General features: G+C 38.5%; 1 protein-coding gene across 14 annotated transcripts in view; it reads right to left on the bottom strand.

Moving 5' to 3' along the window:
* The window catches only part of GLIS3 (GLIS family zinc finger 3), a 740609-nt gene that overhangs the window by 252904 nt on the left and 465579 nt on the right, over positions 1-22126 (bottom strand). The window lies entirely within an intron of this gene.

Raw genomic sequence — 22126 nt, 5'->3', positions numbered from 1 at the left:
TGATACTTTTTTAGAGTCTCGGGTACAAATGAAAGTTCAGCAAAATATCTGAATTATCAAAAGCTTCATGATAGCCAACAACATGACGTCCTGAAATGTTTCTAAAGAAAAAAAGCAGTATGATATTCTTTCTGCAAGCTTGTACTGCACATACTCCCTGAAGAATTATGCAAGAATGCCACAAGTGAGAAATGAGAACTGTCAATGCACATGTTACTGTGCTCCTCCTGGTTTATCAGTGTTCAGGGTGTCCTGAGACAGCTTCCTCTGCCTAGGAGATCTGAGCTTCTTTAAGTCACATGGCAAAAGGGAGCATATAAAATGGGGAAGGTGGCAGGACTCCTCATCCTCCTTGTCCTCACTTCATTTACCCAAGATTTCAGGCTGTCCCAGCATCTTTCCTGGACACAATTTCATTACCACAATATGAAGACTCAATTACTTCCCTGCCAAATCACACTAAGTACATAGGTTGTGAAAGTTAATGTCTGTAAAGGACTGTGCGTTCTGTGACGCAAAGGAGCTCAACAAATGCAGAGTAATATTAAAATGATACATTACCCCTGTGCCTTAGCGACTAATTTAGGAGAGAAAGGCATTTCATAATGAAAATCTTCATGATGTTGTATAAGGTGTTCCTTGAGGACCGACTGTCAGTTTCTCATATTGAAAATACTGGTGGGATTGGGAGAGAGGTGGAAAGAAAAGGAAAGAAGGGGTTGTAAACTTGTTTTGCTTCTGTACACCAGTTGCTGCTACATATAAGGCTTAGCTTTAATCATACAAAATATCCAAGGCAGAGATAGAATGAATACTGGTTTAGGATTAAGAGGCTTGAGGGACTAGTGTCAACCATATCACATATTTGCTGTATGATCTAGGTTAAGGCACTTACTTTCTCTGAGCCTCATTTTCATACCTATAAAATGGGGTTATAACTCTTCTGCCTACCCCATAATTGCTATGAAGATGAAATAGCATATGTAAGAATGTGAAGTGGCCAGGCACAGTGGCTCACGCCTGTAATCCCAGCACTTTGGGAGGCCGAGGCGGGCGGATCACAAGGTCAGGAGATTGAGACCATCCTGGCTAACACAGTGAAACCCCATCTCTACTAAAAATACAAAAAAATTAGCCAGGCACGGTGGCGGGCACCTGTAGTTCCAGCTACTTGGGAGGCTGAGGCAGGAGAATGGCGTGAACCCAGGAGGCGGAGCTTGCAGTGAGCTGAGATCATGCCACTACACTTCAGCCTGGGTGACAGAGCGAGACTCCATTTCAAAAAAAAAAAAAAAAGAAAGAATGTGAAGTACACAGGAAGCACAGTATGCAAACGACACAAATTCTTATTGCTGTTATATGGACCAAACACTTGGAATAAACTCTCTTGACTCTTTATCTCACCAGATTAATATACAGATGGCAAACTGAGTTCCATATCTGCAAAATAAACAATGCACAAAGAAAAATGTATATCTGAGTCAGCACCACCTTATGTCTGTCTAGGGATTTGATTTGCACATTTCACAATATTCCAGAAGCAAAATGTATGAGATGTGTCCTTTCTTACTTATTACTCATATGTGTTTTTATTCCCCACTTAGTGAAATTTACCTTTTATAAAACATGTAATATGATGGATAACTCAATATGGAAGAGACTTTTTATGGGTATGTAACAAACCATACTGCAAAGGGGATGATATGCTTGGCCTGTCAGTTCAGGAAAGCATAACAAGATTGAAACCACATCCTACCACCAAGAGTGGCTTACCCTAGGAATGAATGATGATTAAACATCTGAAAAATCTATTCATGTAATTTAGCGCATTAACAGAATAAGAAAACCAACCAGGTGATTGTCTCAATAGAGCTTTTAAAGCCCTTGGTAAGAGCCATGCAAGTTCATGATTTAAAAAAAAAATGGTGTTGTATTAAAAGCATATTCACTAAAATCGGAAGTACTGCATATTTGCTACTAACTCACTACTAGAACTCAATAATGTATAAAAGGTCCTAAATAAGACAAACAAGAAAACGAATGAGACAAATATTAGAAAGGATTACCTAGAACATCTTAGAAAATAAATTGAGAAAAATTAAGGCGGATGAGAGTTCAGTAGGTTGGTCAGACACAAAATCATCATAGAAAAATAACCTCTACACACTACCAACTAATTAAAAAGTGAAGGTATAATGGGATCTCATCTCATTCAGTGTACGTGTGTGAGTTCCCAATATTCAATAATACACCTACTGAAAAAAGTGAAATCATAAGAAGAACAGATCACAAAATTTCCTGTTTAGCGAAACAGAAAAGGTTCCAGATGTCAAATATATTTCAAAGACTTTTTTTTCAACTCTGAAATGTAGAAGCTCAATAGTTGACAAGTAGACCACTGAAACAGAGGAAAGAATCAAGTAATAGAATAAGGCAACATTAAAATATAGTTTATGCTAAAGGTATCATATTGTCTCAATAGGAAAATGATAGACCATATTTAATTATGCTGAGAAAACCTATTTACTGAGGAAAAAATCTAGATTCATACCTTGTATTATACAGTACATAAAAATAAATTCTACAAGGAATAAAGATGGGTGAAGAAAAATTATAAAAGTATTAGAAAACACAGATTTTTAAAAAATATTAAGCTAAAGAAAACCTTCTTAAATAAGATAAAAATACACAAATCATAGAAGTTATTGATAGCTATGACTACCAAAAATTTAAAGCTTTTATACAACAAAGCACAGAAATGATACTTACATAAAATGCATGCATTAGTTCAAGATTTTCATTGATTGTCTTATTTTCTATGGGGTTCTGAAATTTTTATTTCAGAAAATATACCTACTGGATTTATAATAATGGTTATGCAAGTTCACATCCCAAGGCCGAGGCAGGCAGATCACTTGAGGTCAGGAGTTTGAGACCAGACTGGCCAACATGGTGAAACCTTGTGTCTACTAAAAATATTATTTAAAAAATGCCTGGTGTTGTGGCGCACACCTGTAATCCCAGCTACTTGGAAGGCTGAGGCAGGAGAATCACCTGAAGCTGGGAGGTGGAGGTTGAAATGAGCTGAGACTGCGCCAGTCAGAGAGGAAACTACTTAAATCTTATTTCATTTCCATTTTCTCATATAGGGAAGTAGGCTTCAAACTGAAATTGAGGACTAATTCGGAAGGAACAAAATAGCAAGAAAGCATGTTAACTAGGTCCCAATGTCCTGATCCAGATGGGTCCTGAATCCCCAGGGAGCTGTAAGTATTTGTAGATGTGATTGGAGCACCACCATTCATCCTCCAGGGGCAGGGCAAACAGGCTTGAAAATTAAAGCTGGCACTGTTACTAATTTTTTAGAAAAGGGAAAAAGTTGGATTCTAGAAACTACAAAAGGCCAATGACTTTAGTCCCATTCCCAGTCAAGAGTATACAGCTGGCTATTTTTTCTTCTGTCGGCCTAGATTTCTGATTTTTCCCAGAACTCTCCCAGGCTGTGGAGTTTACAAACCAGCCCTTCCTAGGGGCAAAAACACCTCTGGGATCCCCTTCTCAGGCTTTCCCTAACTCACAGCCACCCTCCACAGAGCCCTGCTGTGCTAGCAACACAGCCCAAGGCAGAAAAAGGAGCATTAGAGAAACCGAACAAAGGATGATTCGAGAGCAAGTGGAAAGGGTTATTTTTTAAGTACTATAATATTTGTTTTATTTTAACACACTGTATAAAGACCTTCACTTTTTATTTTACCTCTTTTGAGTCTTTTCATACTAACGCTGTAAAACAGCCAAAGTGAGAAATTTTCTGTCATTATTCAAAATTTAATATCAAATTTGTTTGTTTTATACAAATTCCCAACTCTTCTGCCTTAATGTATTAAGTAACACAACTGTCATGTTCTACCAATTAGCAAACAGGCTTATGAAAAACAGAACTGTTATGTATTAACTGTGTAAGTTTCCTTTGGGCCAGAAAAAAAAATAAGTAGCAAGTTCCAAATGTTTCTTAATCCACAAAGCAGTGTGATATTAATTAACTAAACCGACAAGCATAGAATGTTCCAAGTGAAGAGGTCTAAGATGCTAGTGTTTGGCTACACTTTTATGGATGTATAGATGACATCCATAAAAATTACATGGTTAAAGCATACAGTATATTTTAGCCCTGAGATGATGTCACACAGTTCTAACTTTAATTAGAAAGGACAAAGGAAATACAGGCTAAGAAGACCGTAATTTTAAATATAAGATTAAAACAAGGATAGGAACATAGATTTTTGGCACATAAAAAATATGAGACTTCCTGGTGAAAAGGTGGTATAACCATAAATATATCGCTCTGCCTCCTTCCCACATCTCATTAAAATGACCCAAAGAATATTAAAAAAAAAAAAAGAAACAGGCGAAACTTAAATCCTTTAATGAATTTTAAGGAAAAAAATCACATTTCAAGCCATTTCTATTTAATGCCTATTTCAATTTCAAGACATTTCTATTTAATAAAAGAGCAAACAGTACCTGTTTGTAGGTAAGGCTAACCCTATCTGTAACACCCTGGCACAGAAGCGAAAGAGACTCCAGCAGATCATTAACACATTGCTGTGGGGCAGATGGGAGCCTATCTGACCTCACTAGGGTTCCCAGAAGCATCCAGGCAGGGAGGCACCCTGGGTGGGAAATCCTCTGGAGTGCATATTCCTGTCTTATCTTTGATGCTGATAGGTACACCTTCTGCAGAACACATGCATTTTTCCAGCCACCTCCTGGTTGTGAAACAAGAGTATAAAAGCAACTTACCAGCCCAGAGGAGAAGCTCCCTGCCACTGCTGCTGCAACCCCACTTCTCTCCCTACTACTCTAGGCTGCTGGATTTCTGACCAGGTAATGTAAAACTGTACTAAAACTCCTCCTCCTTTCATCTGAGCCTTAGAGAACCCATCTGTGTCAGTTGTCAAATTATTGACTGTCAATTTCAATTCCACCCTTCTTTGTCCTGCTCTGCCATACTACAGCTGGACCCTGTAACATTTCTCCTTTGCCAGCTGGAGAAATATTAGGCTTTGCCAATAAAGGAAGCTAGAGAGACACTGCAAGGTGAAGTGGAAGGAGTAATTCTCATCCTTGTTCTAGCGTGCTTGTCTGCTTGCTTGCATTGCACTGCTGCAGCAGCATGTGGGACGCCCAGTGGCACTTACTCTGCAACAAGTTTCTCCAGTACCCCAGTGGGCATCCTTCCGTGGATCAGCCCCGGCTCACTGACACCCAGGCAGGGAGCTTCTTGTTCAACAGCTCTGGCCCACCAGCAACTCACAAACCTGTCCACCACACAGTGACATGCAGCCAGACCCTCCCCAATGGGATCTAATTCTCAATTTTGTTTGGACAGGAAGTTATCCTTCTTCCAAATTCCTAGTTCCTTCCTTCCACAGTCCCCTTCTGCCCTGAAGAAAATCTGCTCCCTGAATTTGCCATTCATGTAGACTTAGAATCTTCTTTTATTTTTTTTAATACTTAACACCTTTGACTGGTTAATACTTTATATTCAAATTCTTTATATTAAAGTATAATAGAAAGTATAATACTTTATATTAAAGAATCACTATATTAAAATTCTTTAATATAAAGTATTATATTCTTTATAAAATTCTTAACAATACTTTATTTTAAAATTATTCTCTCCAAATGACTGGTGAAGTTTGTCTCCTGATCGGAACCTGACTGATACACTGTCTTACTACTTAATTTTGCATAAGCAGAGAAGCTCCTTTATAGGAGTGAACAAGGAGAGAAAGAGCACAGAACATAGAAAAAGACGCTGTAGGTCAAAAGAACACAACAGCCATGAAGAATCATTGTAAAAACATCCCTATGAAATAATTCTACTGCAAAAAAGGAGAATATTTTTTAGAATTCCCAATTTATCTCCACAAATTCAACAAGATTCAAGCGGCCACTTTATGTATGAAACGAGAGCAAACACTCACAAAGGGGGAACTCCTAAAGACAGTATAGGGATGAAAAACAGATTTGCCAAATTTAAAACATGGTAAAGGCATGAATTGCAGATTAGATTATAGAAGAGAAAACAAATTAATAATATCTCATTTCAAGAAAAAAACCATAAACATTAGAGCAAAAATATATATATATATGGTTACCAGCAAAGAATAGATTGATCCCAGACTTCTCCATAACATTAATAGTTAAAAATAGAAATGAAGCAATAACCACCAAGCTGTAAAAGAAAAAGATTATGATGCAATTATTCAATATCCAGTAGTGTCATCATTCTTGGGTAAAGATAATAGAAAAAGTCCTCAGAATATATAAAGTCAAAGAGCATTATGCTATGTATCTTTCCTGAAAAAATCCTCAAAAAACCTGCAACTAGTAGAGAAAAGATTCAAAATAAGGAGCTTAGAAAATGAAGAAGTGTTACTATAAAAGGGCTGGTAGTAAGCATGAATTTAAATGTTCTAATGAAAATTTAATGTCATTTGCAAGACTATAAAAACTTAAGGCAAATTTTAAAAACTGTTTTTATTTAAAATGCAAAATGTAATAAAAACAATAATTTTTAAATCATAATAATCAAATCCTAAAGCTTCAGCGCAAGAAAGTTATAGAGAAGATGCTACATTTCTTATCTTACAGAGAATCAATAGTATTTTATTCATGATTTTGAAAACTAGAGAAAAATAAGTAAAATATTTAATTAGAAAATTAATCTGAACGAAAAAACAAGATTTATAACTTCCAAGTTGCAAAAGGCAAAAAGGGCAAAGAAATATTTTATGTAGCCAAAGAAAAAGGGCTAATGATATTTTTTAAAATGTGTTTGAACAGTGAATTTATATCCTTTATAGCTATTTTCTATTTTGTTTACAATGACCAAGTATAACCTGTATAATCAGAAACCAAAAATAAATATTAGAGAAAATCCTGGGGCTCAAAGAGCAAGAATTTCACAAGAGACATTCCCATTTGTCACCATCTGCAAAGTCAGTCAGTCAACATGTACATACAAATGGCCTCAGAAGACCAAGTAAGGAGACAGAGCCTAGTCACACAGTGAAAACCTCGAAAAAGAGCGCTGTCAAGGGATTTTTTTCTTTCTTGACTACAGGTTTTTGTTATTTTTTGTGCATGCATGTGTGTGTGTGTGTGTGTGTGTGTGTGTTTAATATGTCCATTCAATTTCTTGCAATGCACACTTGGGCAATAAATCCTGGTCTGTCCACTGATTAAAGGGTATCAGAAAAATAAGGGATTTAAAAAATCAACCGTAATGTAACCCCCTTGCCCTACCCATGGAGAACTAAGGCCCAGAAAAGTAAGTGGATTGTTCATGTCAGGCCGATACAGTTAGTTCCAACAAATGTATGGGATTAGCAGGAATACTATAAAACTCATAGTTTTATGAAGCCTTGAGGGCCTTGGATAAGGCTCAATAAAAATGCCCTGTTGAATATGTAGGAACCTGCTGAGCAGAGGAGATTTCTAAGATACTGGCCAGCTCTAAAACTTTATGGTTGGGGGAATTAATTGGCTACTTTGTCTTCCAGATTTTGAGACTTACAGGTTGCTCTTCTGGGTCTCCTTCAGATTCTGGCCTGAAACTATTGGAATGCCTGCCTGGCTGGTAGCTGAGCTATTGGATCGGCTTCTCAGCCATTCCAAACCTCAGGCTCAGAAATCTTCCAGTTGTTATCTCCAGGAGAGAGCAAGATTGGAGATAAGATACCTATATATAAAATCATTAATACATTTAAAAAGTACATGAGCCTCAACGCACACTAAAAGACCAGTCCCTGAGTCTGGAACAGCCAGCAGTGACTTTCACAGATTCTTATTATCTGTGACTAAGGTTTCTTTTTAATGTATCTGTCAAATACTAGCTTGTTGTTTTTTCCAGAACGTAAAACAGTTTCTTTTTTTCAACTGCATACCTACCTTCAGATTGAGGTGAGAAGTGCCTTGAAATGAAAGTAAATGTAGAGAGGTGCTTTTTTGGTCTACAGTGCATACTTACAGGGAAATTAAGCCATTAAATTTAGTCAAGAGCCTTTTACAGCTGTTTTGTTATTTTGCCAAAGCTCTTTTAAGAAAGATTTGGGAATCATTCTAAAATACCGTTGTGCATTTTAGAAGAAAAACTAACTCCAAGGACACTATGCCTTCTCCAGCTTGAGGTGTAACTCTGAGAATTTCCATCTGGAAGCGGAAGCCTGTGGATGTCAGGAAGATAAGCTTTGGACATTCTCCAGCTGTCCCTGACATGACTGTCAGAGGCCAGGAGAGACCCAGGGAACATGGTCTATGGTATCAAGGCACAGGGGCAGCCATTTCAGCCACAGTCCATTTTGTCCAGCTTACTTTTATCTGTAATCAAAATACTCAAGTGATTCTGACTATAAATATATATAATATATGACTTCCATATAGGATCTTAATTCTGTTCTCACTACCTCTGCTTAAGTTGAGATTTTGTGGGTGAGTCAGCTTTATAGAACAGTGTTTCCGATTCTTCAATTAGTTCACCCCCTCCTTATCAGAAGTTCCATACAGATCCGTTCTGAGCTGAATTCCCCTCTCATGGGGATAATGATTTAATGGATAATGACTTAGGATAAGTTCAGCTTTGCACCAGGGAAAACTAGTAAGCAAATTGACAAAGACTGCTTACTGGGAAGTTTTGTTTGTTAAAGAAGGTCTCTCAGACATGTAAGACTATGTCCCTAGACACAGTACTGTCTCTCTATACACTGTGACCAAAAAGTCTCCAAAGGAAGTGGTGGTTACTCTGTGTGTGTGCGTGTGCGTAAGTATTTGTGTGTGTGTGCGTGTGCGTAAGTATCTGTGTGTGAGAGAGAGATGCAGAGCAAGCGAGAGAGAAAGGAGGGTGTGTATGTGGGTAGTGAGTATGTATGTGTGTGTATATGTACGCTGTCCATGTTTCTCTCTCTTGCATATCCAGGTGAAAGACTTTGGGTTATTATTCTGTTATTACTCTGCCCCAAATATCCAAATTGTTATATCCCAAAGCAAGTAATCAGCACTTAAAAATTTAAATAATTACGCAATCAACTAATCAATTAAGTCATCTGTTGCCAGCAAGTCTCCAATTATTTACAAGAATGCTTTTTACAGTTCTTTTATGGGCTAGGTATAAAAGCCTAGGTAAGATAGAAAAGAGCTTCTCAACACAGTAGCAAAATTAAAGCACCCTGCTTTATGTACCTGTATGTTAGCACTCAGAAATATGCACATGTACCCTCATAGGAAACAGCTTTGTCATTATTTTTTCCTTTCACCACTGAAGTCTCTTTTCTTCCTTTAAAACTTGTTTATGATGCTTTGACCAATGTTATGCAAAAAGATCTGTAAGATCTTTCAGTTTGAACTAATACACTAGAAGTTACCACTCAGGAATTAGCAATTATCACAAAGTAGTCCTTGAATTTAACTAAGGAGACAATGCAACGTTGGGAGGCATGGGCTTCAAATGCCTATAGACACATTTCAGAGGTACGATGTATGGGAAATGTCCCAGCAGATAACTGTTATGTAACTATTGGGCCAATGTGAATAAAGAAATAACTCATAAGTAGATGTCCTTAATCAAAACCTTGCAGTCTCTCTCTCTCTCTCCTGATTTTTCAAGGTACAGAGGAACACTTTCAACATTCCAAAATGATCCTAGAGAAACAGAAAATATTATCAATTAACTCTCCTGAAGCCAAACTAAACACTAACTTTGCCAATGAGATACGACGGGGTTAGATTAGAATAAGGATTTGAAATAAACTATTTCTAATTCACCCATGACCTTGAAAACTCCATCACTGTTTATTTTTCTACCCTGGATATCAGATTTTGAGTTTTAAAAGGAGGGCATGAATATCTGCTAAATGCTAAGGAAAAGAATACTATGCAAAAGCTTAAATGGCAGCTGCCAATATTGGTACCCTTTAGGAGCTCTTACTATTACATGTCTGTTCCCAGAACTGCTAAAATCAGAGGAAAGAAGGACAAAATTCACTTTTCCGTTTGCCATCCTCCTTGAAACACACAATTTCTAATTTGCCATTTTTATTCTTTGGGGGAAAAATTATTAAGGTGGTTTTATAATTTTAAAGCATTTTCCTAATATATCATTTTAAAAGTCACCCTGAGAATTTCAAAAGAGCCACAAGAATCTATCCATAACAATGCAAAAGATAAACAATAGAATATCAAGAAACGTACCAGAAGACGCAAGGCAACAGGTAACACTGACCTGCATTTGTAGCACTCGCTTTGGCCAGAGAATAAAGCAGACAGCTCTGTACAACATAAAGGATTGAGTTCAACATATGCTAGGTCTTCCTGTTGTCTCAGCCACTAAAGAAGTCCAGGCAAAGCTGTGCAGGGATGTCTTCTTAAATCATGAAAATCGACCCTTCATCCTTTACTTCCAGTTCTGTATTTTGTCTTAGGGGTCTTTCCTTTATAGGATGGACTGCTTTCAAGTTACTCATCTCCTTTCTTAGAGGTCACCTTGATAATCTTAGTTAGGCTTGACCATTTTCTAAGTACAGGCTCACATACAACTCAAACCCGTCAAAGATGGGCTCTCTATGCCATTCACAATCATTGCAGTTTGAAATACTATGAAAAGATTCAAACTATTAAGCCCTAAGTTGACAAGTCCAAAGTATACAATGTTCCCATGTGGTGGGTGGGTACAGTCTCATGGCAGGTCAACTCTCCCACAACAATGGAATCAGAATGTCTTTAATCTATGCATAAGACTTGGGCAGTAATGGGTTATTTTTATTTATTTTTTTGAGGGGGGTGTTTCTTTAAAACTTCCAGCAACATTTTAAAATAGTCATCATTGAGCTATCAGGATTTGATTCCCATGTATAAAATGCATTCACTGTAAATAAAACATGACATTTTTCCTCTTTATAATTCACTGAAAAGTTTAGCCAAGCATGAACTTTTTTTTAATGACATCCTGCTTATTACCGAGATTTCTGCACATGACGGAGTATTGGCTTTCTAAAGAGAACTGTGTTTTTTGTTGTTGTTGTTATATCACTGTGCTGCTGTTGTTGTTTAGTTTCTTTCTTCTATATAAGTAGAATGAATTTAAAAAGAGAACCTTGTAATACACATGAACAGCCTAACCGAGTCTTACTTATCATTTTATAGTTCACGTACAGCCCCAAATCGAACTGAAAGCCCAAATTAACAGTAAAACAACTCTTAAATAAAAGCATATGCTTTAACTATACAGCATGATGTTTGTATTTATAATTCTTTTTCACTTGGGTTTACTGCTTTTTTCTTTAAAAAAAAAAAAATTGGTCCCTTAAGTAATTATACACCCCTTTTTGGTAAAAATGGCTGCCAATCTCAAATTGGAAAGCAGGCTTATAACCTTGCAACCGATACATTTGAGTTGCACACCTGTTCCTCAAACACCCACCAACTGAAATGTATAGTAGAGACAGAGATACATTCACCTGCCACAATCTACAAGCATGATCACTACAGCTGGGCTAGCATAGAGCACTGACGGCAGCATTCATCTAAACACAGGATGCTCCAAGTAGTGCGTCTCAAACCTCAGTGCACAATCAAATCACCTGGGGACTTGTTGTATCTTCCAGTCACCAGGTCTCACAGCACACCTTCTGGATTCAGAAGATCTTGGATGGAGCCTAGAATTTTGAATGAACACCCAGGTCATCATGGGCTCCCACTTTCTGAAAGTCACTCATAAGTGGATCCCGCATCTCCACGCCCAGGCTGAGAGCTGGTAGACAGACACTCAGAGTGGGACACGTAGACAAAGCTAGCTAAGAAATACAACGCACAGCTGCAAAGCAGAAACTCAGGATTGCCCCTGCTGGTGGTTCACGAAAAGGCGGATGTTGCTGTCATATCATATTTCTCTCCCTCAAAGAACTCCTCCCTAACCCTGACCAGGACATACCACCTATGCGGCAGTCGGATTACCTGAATTCAAACGTTTGCTCCCCCAATAGCTTAACTTCTGCCTCAGTTTCTTCATCTCTCATATGGGTATAATAATGAGTTACTAGAAATTGTTTAAATAAATTATTTAAGTAAAATTATGCATGAAAGTGTATATAGAGCAGCACCTGTCACATAGGAGGTGCTCAGTAATTGTTCTGTGTGTGTCTGATGTGTGTAAGTACACAAACTCCTGCTTACAATGCAGAATAGAAAAGAGTCACTGAAGAAGTAAGCTGTAGAAGGCCATCATACGAACTGAGAGCCAAGGTGCAAGTTTGAAGTTTTATTCATTTAAATTTGTACAAGGCATGCACTCCAAGCATTTCCTCCCACTCTCTAGTATTTCTATTTCTCCAGCTCCCTTCCACCGGACTGGTTCCTCATCCCAATCCAAGTCACAAGTTAGTCTTCTTGCTAATTTATTGTTGAGCTAGCTCCAGCCTAGGGATGGTCAATATCATGAACCAGGGGTCTCTAGGGGAGCAGGGTCGTTTCAGGGTGGGTCCCCAAACCATAGTTTGGGTTCAGGCTGAAACAGCACCCAACCTAAGCCATGACTTGGTGTCCTCATCATCTGGGCTTTGTCAGAGAAATTCTAGAAATTTAGTTCTCCTCTTTCCTGATTCCTTGTTTTGTACGCCCTTTGTGGCTCACATATCTGTAAACACTCACCTACTCCTCCTGTTAGTAATTGATGGAAGGCTGATGTCATCAAGCCCCACAATCCTGAGAGATTCAGACAAATTTCCATCCTGGTTCTCCATCTCTTCTGTGATCAATGTCCTAAGCCGGTTTCCTCCCTCATCAGATACAAAGATTCTACCCAACTGTATTATACTTTCTTTCTTATGGCTCTATATTTTATAACTGAATCATCTACTGTATCATAGGAGATGTGCTTTCCCTATTCCATTGATTTGGAAACTCCATCACTATGAAGCCAAGTTTGGAGCCCCACTCCTCTACCAGAACCTTTTCTTAGATAGCATTAACTTAAAGCAACATCATAGGACTTAATTTCATTTCAGCCTCCTGGTCTCAGCCATCTGTCACTTCCAAAGCCACCATGATCTTGATAACGAGATCTTGCCTCCATTTGGTCATTAGGCATTTTTACCAAACTACAGAATTTTAGAGCCTGAAGCCAATTCAAGAGGATCATCTACCATGATCTTCGTTCTTCTCCAAATACAGAAACTGAAGTTCTCCTTTAAGAGACTTGCTCAAGGTCACATAGTTAGGGAGCAGCATACAGTTTTCTGATCTCATGATGAAGACAACAGACGTACTCACCAAATAAGTAGCTACCATAGGAAGAAAATTCATTCAGTGATAGAATTGAGCCTTTAAAAGACTGAGATCAACAACAACAACAACAACAAAGGAAATTTTTGGAGGAGATGAATAAGTTTAGTGTATTTACTGTGGCGATGGTATCACGAGTGTATGCATATGTCCAACCTCATCAAAATGTATACATTAAATATGTGCAACTTTTATCAATTAGATGTCAGTAAGATTTATTGAAAGCTTTAAAAAAAGAGATATTCAGGCCGGGCACGGTGGCTCACACCTATAATCCCAGCACTTTGGGAGGTTGAGGTGGGCGGATGACAGGGTCAGGAGATAGAGACCATCCTGGCTAACAAAGTGAAACCCCGTCTCTACTAAAAATACAAAAAAAAAAAAAAAAAAAAAAAATAGCTGGGCACAGTGGCAGGCGCCTGTAGTCCCAGCTACTCAGGAGGCTGAGTCGGAAGAATGGTGTGAACCTGGGAGGCGGAGCTGGCTGTGAGCCGAGATCGTGCCACTGCACTCCAGCCTGGATGACAGAGCGAGACTCCATCTCAAAACAAAACAAAACAAAACAAAACAAAAAAGATATTCGATAGGGATCAATATATAGCCTAGACATAGGTGCTAAAAATAGTTTTTAGGATATTTGCAAAAGATTTATTCAAAATAGCTCAAAACCAGAAACAACCCAAGTGCCCACCAAGAAGTGTATGCATAGGCAACCTGTGATATAGTCATACAATGCAACATTAATCATCAATAAAAAGGAACTACTTAACCATGCAGCAACAGATAAATCTAAAGAACATTATACTGAGGAAAAGAAGTGAGAAACAAAAGTGTACATACAGCATTATTCCATTTATGTAAAATTCTTTAAAAGGCAAATCTAATCTAAAGGAATAGAGAGCAGAGAAGTGGCCGCTTAGGCCCAGAGCCAACAGAAGGATTGACTGCAAAGGAGCACCTCACGAAGAAAAAATTAGTACTTTGTGAGGTGATGGAAATGTTCCATATATTGACTGTGGTGGTGGTTTCACAAGTGTACACGTTGGTCAAATTTCATGGAACTTTATATTTAAAATGTAAAATATTTACATTCTATTTAATGTAAATTATAGCCCAACAAGTTGATTAAACAATACATTTTAAATCTGTAGAGTGTAGGAAGACTTGATTAATGAGTTCCATCTACTATCCCATAAGAACTATAATCTCCATGTGAAAAAAATATTAAATTTTAAATGATTATAAATTTACCACGGAGTAACATAATTGCAAAAGAAAAAGAATGCCATCTTAGGTTGTCTTACTAGAACTATGTTTCTCAGGGAAGGGAAACTGTGATCCTATTATACTATGCATTCATCAACGCATACCTATAGTGTTATCTCCTATGACCGATTCCTATGCTCCTATACCTAAAGTTTTGTTCTGAGTACCACATTAATTTTTCTTTCTTACAAAAGGAAAATGTACTATAATTAGTATATTTCAATGAACTGTAAATTGTAAACTATATTTAAAATACAAATAAGTAGATAAAAAAGAACATTGACCATTATCTCTCCACCTCAAAATAGCCACCAACCATATGTTGGATATTTATCTGTAGTACGTATCCTCCAGTCTTTCTTTAAAAATGTGAATTTAAATATGTACTAAAAAATGAATGTTTCTGTGATGCCACTTCCTAGCCTGTCTTATTTTTCCTAAAAATATAATGTGACTTTCTTTTCATAATGTTAAATTTTTTGGCTGGGCACAGAGGCTCACACCCGCAATCTCAGCATTTTGGGAGGTCAAGGCGAGGGAATGGCTTGAACCCAGGAGTTTGAGACGAGTTTGGGCAACATGGCAAAACCCTGTCTCTAACAAGAAAGTATAAAAATTAGCCATGCATGGAAGCACATGCCTGTAGTCCTAGCTACTTGGGAGGCTGAGGTGGGAGGATGGCTTGAGCCAGGGAGGTGGAGGTTGCAGTGAGCTGAGCTCAAGCCTCTGCACTCCAGCCTGGGTGACAGACCGAGACCCTGTCTAAAAAAACAATAACAACGATGATGTCCAATTTTCTTATTTGTCATTGATATCTGCTGAGTATTCCACAGTCTAAAGCAATCCCCTATTATTGAACATTTATGATTTTTCCATGTTTTTAAAAAAATTGTCAGCAACTTTGAAATTAATAACCTTATAGCTTAATTTCTAGGCAGACAAAAATTTAAAAAGATAAATTCCTAGAAGTGTAATTGTTAATATAGAAAGTATGCACATTCTTAAGGCTTTCAATTGGCACTGACACATTGAGACCCACATTTAAAAGAGATGCTGAGAAACTGGCATCTGTCCAAAGGATGGCAACCAAAACAGCCATGCAGCATGTCTTAGAGACAGGAGAGGGACTGGGCATAGTTGTCCTGGAGAAAATAAAACTTAGAAAGGAAAGATACTTTTCCTCAAAAAAAGGAAAGATTTTGTTTTTCTGTCTGCTTCTTTGTTTCTCATTTAAAGCTGATTCAACAACAGAACAGGAAACCCTGGATTGGCCGTTAAGCTATTGCATCTCAGCTTAAAAAAATATCCTTCTATGCTGTTCTTTGCGACGCTGGAAATCTACAATATTTCTCCTTTGCCAGGGTAGTCCCTGTCGGCCTCTACCAACAGGGGGCGCTGGGGGGTAACTGAAGGAGACAGAAAGGGCTGGCTGGTCCTGTTCTCTTGTCAGCGTCCCTCCACTAACGGTTCTTCATCTTGGCAGCAGCAGTGGATTCAAGTTTGTCATTTTGCCAACACTCCCAGAACCAGCCTCCTTAGCAGCCTCTTCCTCAGAAATCTGGTTCCCAGCTCCATACCTTCCTCTGAGCTTCTAAGTTTTCATAATTCCAACCTCTTTCCTTTGTTCCTATCTCAAGAGGGAACAGCTATTTTATGCAGTCACTTTCTTCCCTTTTTTACTTTCCCAGTTTTCTGATACCTAGTTCACAATTCTTTATAGTGAGCTCTCTGTTAAAATGACTGGTGTGATTCCAGTCTCTTCAATGGACCCTGAATGATATGGTCCCCCATTGCTGGAGCTAAGTAAATTGAGAATGAATTATCTCTGGCCTAAGAATTTGTAAAAGAAATTTCTGGACCGAAAGTAAGTTGCACCAGACCAGTGGTCTTAAAATCATTTTTTTCAATACAATCCTTTTTGCAAATATAATATTATGTCAAACCCAATATGTATCAAAGCAGTGGTGCTTTGGCTAAAATGGAGGTATGGAGTATCCTGCCCCTACCTGCCTGGCCCCATTCCACCAGATGCTTCTGCAAAGTCCTGCTCCTGACCCATTCTTCTGGGAAACCCCTGGGTTCAGTAGGGGTTTGTCTGACAATTTCTGATCTCGACAACTCAAGTGCACTTCCAAATCTTCTGATTCTGTAACAGTATAATTCTTCTTGCATGGCCTCAAGGCTCTCTGGAGATCTATGTGGCCCAATAACAGCACGAGCAAAACACAGGAACCACCACAGGCTGCCTGGTATTTACCTAGCTGTCCCATCTACAGATCGGGCCGCAAAAGGAAGCCAAGAGATCTTTGCCAGCCAGGCAGTGTAAAGCGGTGGAGAAACCATTATGATTGTGGTGCTGCCATTCCTGCTGTTAGGTTAAGGACAGGTCAGCATTTTTCACTATAATCCCCCTTCTTTCAGAGGTTTCTAACATGGCTATAAAAATCTGCCCTAGCTTAAAGTTTGGCATGAAAGTTTTGGCTCCAGGCTGTCCTTTCTTTCAGTGAAACTACTAAGAATGTGTTTAGCTACTTTAGAACTCAGAGAGGGCATTGGATGATCAGAATAAGAGAAGTCTGTGCTTTGAAATGCCTCCCCTCTGTTCCCCGCCCTACCCCACAACATCAGAAAAATGATTAAGCTACCTTTTCTTAAAAACAAATGTTTTCCAGGTCTTTGGCTGAAAATATAGCCTTGCTTCTTTAGGAAATTGCTAAATGGAACCAAACTCTTCCAAGGTAAAACGGCTTAATGCAAACAAGGTATTTCATACTAAAGGAGGGTTTCCTGCACTTACATTCTACTGTGGTTTGGTTTCAGCTTGTATCATCATTACCTTCTCTGATTCCCTGAAATAGGGTCCCATTGCTTTTGGAGTAAATTCCAAACATTTAAATTTTGCACAGATGACATTTATGCCTTGCACATACTCAACAGTAGTCAACATGGGTGGTAAGTGAAAGGTATTAGAATTATTCCCTCTTTGCAAACTAAAAGATTGAAGCCCAAAGAGCCTGACAGGCTTAAGATCCTAGTCAAAGGCAAACTAGGAAAAAGACTGTCTTGTACTTCCTCTGAGAGGTATGCTGCCTCCTTCAACTGCAGGATTTGCAAGCCATAGTGAAGAAAGCAAAAAGGGAGCCCACCACCTGAAAGCCTCTACAAGTCTGGAGCAGTTCATCCCACTGATAAGAGGAAGATTCTCATCTGCATGTCCAGGAATGTTCCTGTAATCAGCGGAGGTCAGGGCAGTTTCAAAGTCCGCATTCTGTTCCTCTGCCTTTGGGATGCCGTTAAAGTCACAACCAGAGGAATGCCTTTATCCCCAAGCATGTCCCCAGTGCTGGGAAGAGCATGGCTATGGAGCCAGAGAAACCTAGCTTAAAACTCTAGTTTTAAATCCACTCAAAATAAGGAAAGGCCTTTTCTACCTTTGAAAGATGGATGTGAAAAAAAAAAAAAAAGAAAAAAGAAAACCTACCTGAATCAGGTTGCTGTAATCATTCAAAGCACCCAACACCCAACATGTAAGAGAAATTCAATGAATCAGAGCTGCTGATAAGTAAACATCAACACTGCTCTCTCAAAATTTAAAAAAAGGGAAGAAAATAGAAGAAATAAGAAAAAGGTAGTTATTTAACAGACACTTGTTGAAAAAAGAAAGGATACTCTGAATACTCTCCTCCTTAAGGGTGGAAAATATGCACAATGATTTAAGAAGGTGACATACAGGATCCATTTGGAAAATGCTATTGTAAAAGTGTTTGTGCAGGAATCTGCCTGCTTGTCAAATTCAATGACTAACTATATTGGAACCCCCCTGCAAGCTGGCTTTATGACTGGGTTGAAAACTGCGTGCTGTGGTTCCTGTACTATCCTGTCTTCCAATTCTAAGACACCTCACATATTAGTTTTCCCATTTATTTTTCCAGCATTCTTGCATTCGTAAGCATTTCCTGAGCACCCACCATGTCTCAGGTATTGTGCTAGGCACTAGAGACACAGAGGTAAGTGCCAGAGCTCAGATGAGGGTGAGGCATGATGTATTCCCCATAGGTGAATCATTTAAGGGGGCTCCAAAAACTCAGTAATCAGGATAAAAAACATTTTGATGCAATATTTAAAATAATCAACATTAGTACAAAAAAATGCATGATGAACAAATTATCAAAATTTTAAATAAAGACAAGATGATTTAATACTGCCCTGTTGTACCATACTGGAGCTAAGGGAAAGGATAAATCACTAATGTGTATTCTACCCCATTTAAAATTTTGATATTTTGTTCACCAAGGATTTTAAAAATTAATACTGATTAAATATTACATTAAAATATTATTTACCTTTATTATTGAGCTTTTGGCACTCCCTTAGATTTCTGACACTTATCCTGGCCCTGAGTAGGACATATTTTGTAGTTGGCTGAAAACTGAAATACTAATGTCAACAAAAGAGAGAAATCTAGGGGCATTAAAATACATTACAAATATCAAAGAAAGATAAAGTGAGGGGGCAGATAACACAAGGCTCCTCAGTGGCAATACCTGCAGCCAGGCCTTCCGTTGGATCATCTTGACCCCCGGGCGTACATCGTACAACCTTCACACCCCCTTCACCTCTCAAGGAAACGGTGTTTGAGGTAGGTCTGCTTACCACAGTCCTTGTCAACTGGCAGCAACACAGGGCAACTGATTTTCATGAGCAGGGTTTCTACTCCACAGGGCGTTTTTCCAGTCTTGCCTGGCTTGTCCTTGATTACGGCAGTAGAGGGTAGAATCTGCCCCAGAACTGTTTGGCCATTAGCTATTCCTAGGTTATACAATGAGCTTCATATTCAGTGCAGGCCAGGCACTCAAATTCTTGCACATCACTAAGGAATACTGTGCTAGAGGGGAGCATGACTACCAGACAGAGCTGGTACAAAAATGACCCACTTACCTTCTATACAAAGTATTATTAAGCATCTGGACCCTCCTAGCCAGGCCTCTGCAGTCCTTTGTCCTCACCACATTAACCCTTTTTACCCTGTCGCATATGCTTACTGCAATGGCAGAGGCTGCCAGCTGTGTAGTAAATTAGACTACATTTCCCAGCCTCCCTTGCACCTACATTTGGCCATGTACCTGGGTTTTGGCCAATGGGATGTGAGAAGAGCCAATTACCCACTGTCAGTCCTCTCATGACGAATCCTCATTTTCTTTGCTCTTTATCTGGCTAAATGGAGAAAACACTGTGGACCCCCATGATACTGGAATCTAAGGTGGATGGAGCCTGGGTCCCTGGATAAACACGTGTAAAGCCCTCCCAACTAGTTGGAAATATATTTTGATTGTGCTAAGCCACTGTGATTTGGGGGGAATGTAATAGCAACCAGCCTATCGTGACTAATACATTTCCCCAACTAGACTATAAACTCCTCACTGCCAGACTCTGAATCGGATGCATCTCTGTTTTCTCAACAGTGAGCTGCACTGCAGTACAATTCTATCATAAATTAGCCACCATAATTTCCCTCCAGAAGCCATTATATACAAGCAATTCTACAATCATTACCAAGAAAACGACTAATGGTAAATTGTTCTCCTTTTTGTATTCTCAAACTTGAAAATGAAGGCAAAATACTCCTAGAAGCCACTGTTCATTATGATCACTACATAGAAAAATTCATGCTTCTTAAATGCCACTTCATATGCATAATCAGCTAATAATCTAAACATAAACAAACATCCAAAGACAGAGGACAGAATCGGAATGGGAGCCCCAGACACATAACTTGAGTTTTCCTCTGGAAAGATTTCTAATGCACTATGGTGTCTTAGGATATGTTTGTGCTCTGTACATATCACAGTTGACATCTTGTCAAAACCAAGGGAAATAATTGCATCTCCGAGTAAGAGCATCATGCAGGCAGCAATTTAAATGTGGCACTGCTTATCAGCACCAATTTACTAACATCTTACTGTATATAACTATGTGTGGTAGAAGAAAAACTTCTACATCCTTACCAAGATTCAGGCATAAAAACAAAATCTGTTACACTTCCAGTTCAAAAGAAGATAGAACAAAGGAAAGGGAAATAAAATGAGAAGCTGTGTTTCTTCCCCTAAGAAATAAACTTTTAAAGAAATTGAAGTCCTAAACATTACATCTTCATTTGAAATGGGGTGGGCAAGATATAAGCCATTTTGCTCAGGTCTTGAGGGAGAAGAAAAACACCCTATCTTATGAGACTATTAAGCTAACACCTCAGCAAGCTGCAGGCATGCTTCTCATTTATTACACGAAGCTGAAATCTTCTGACAGTCCATAATTATGTGCTGAGAACTCTAATGAATAACTCTGCATCAGAAGGATTCACAAAACTTTGATCAGTGTCCCGGGAGGCAGTGGGTCAAGATGAACCCTGAAATCTGATTAACTTCACCATCTCATCTAACATTCTACAAACACTGTTTTGTAACTCTCCACTCTTTACTTGGATATTGTGGAAACACAATTTTGTCAGACATACTAAAGTAGTTCTAAAAATTGTTCATATTCACTTTCGAAACAGACTTAAGATGGAGTTTGTATCATTTCCCATACGTATTTTTGGACACCTCTTTTTGTTCCAAGGCCCATGGTCATAAAAAAGTGATGTTTTGGGGCTCAATGCTATTTTAGATGGGTAACTAGCTGTAATTTAGTACCTTGTTCTCTGCAAGTGCCAAAGTTTTCAGAAGACCTAGGTCTGAAGTGGTGACATGTTTAAACTGAGTTATCCACAAACCCTTTTCTCTGTTCCCTTTGGGTTTGAGATATATAAATAAGGGAACAGAAATTTGATTTAATTGAAGCTGAATCATCTGAAAATGGAATAGAACTCATGCCTGTGGTTTCATCCACAATTTGGTTCAAGTGGTGTGTGTGTTTATGTGTGTTTAATGAAAACACAGTTGTCTTGCGGACCCTCTTCCTAGAATTTGGGCAGCAATAGAGCACAAAACACGTGCCACTACTCCTCATCATTGCACCAAAGCAGACATCACTAATCAATACCCTACTCTTTTCCCTGAGCCTGGCAGTCCACCACAGCCCTCTAGGTAGCTGCTACTAGATACATGGAATTTAAATACCAGGTGAAATGCAGTTCCCAGCCTTGAATTTGTCCTGTTACTAATGAATGTTTGAAATGGAGAAGATGTTGGCATTTATGTTGTTCAATTCTCCCATTCTATGGGTAAAAATACCTGAGAAATTGAAACATTAATTTACCTTCCATAGGTCATACAGCCAATCTATAGGTAAGGACTTTTTAGTTAAAATCGGAGTTATTTTTTATGTTCCTTCTTGGTATGATTTATACCACTGAAGATGTGTATGACAAGGTTTAAGAGTAAGTAATGAGGTCAAGAAAAATATCTCAGGTGTGTTTTATAAACCAAGCCAAAAACACAAGAAAAAATCCACTGCAGAAAGTGCAAGGAGAGCTATAAAAATTACCCTCTACCTTGAAATCTATGCAAGATGACCAGCTAAGCTT

Source organism: Pan troglodytes, chromosome 11 (genome assembly GCF_028858775.2).
Source record: "Pan troglodytes isolate AG18354 chromosome 11, NHGRI_mPanTro3-v2.0_pri, whole genome shotgun sequence".
Classification (NCBI taxonomy): Eukaryota; Metazoa; Chordata; class Mammalia; order Primates; family Hominidae; genus Pan; species Pan troglodytes.
This window is presented reverse-complemented; position numbering and strand designations above follow the sequence as displayed.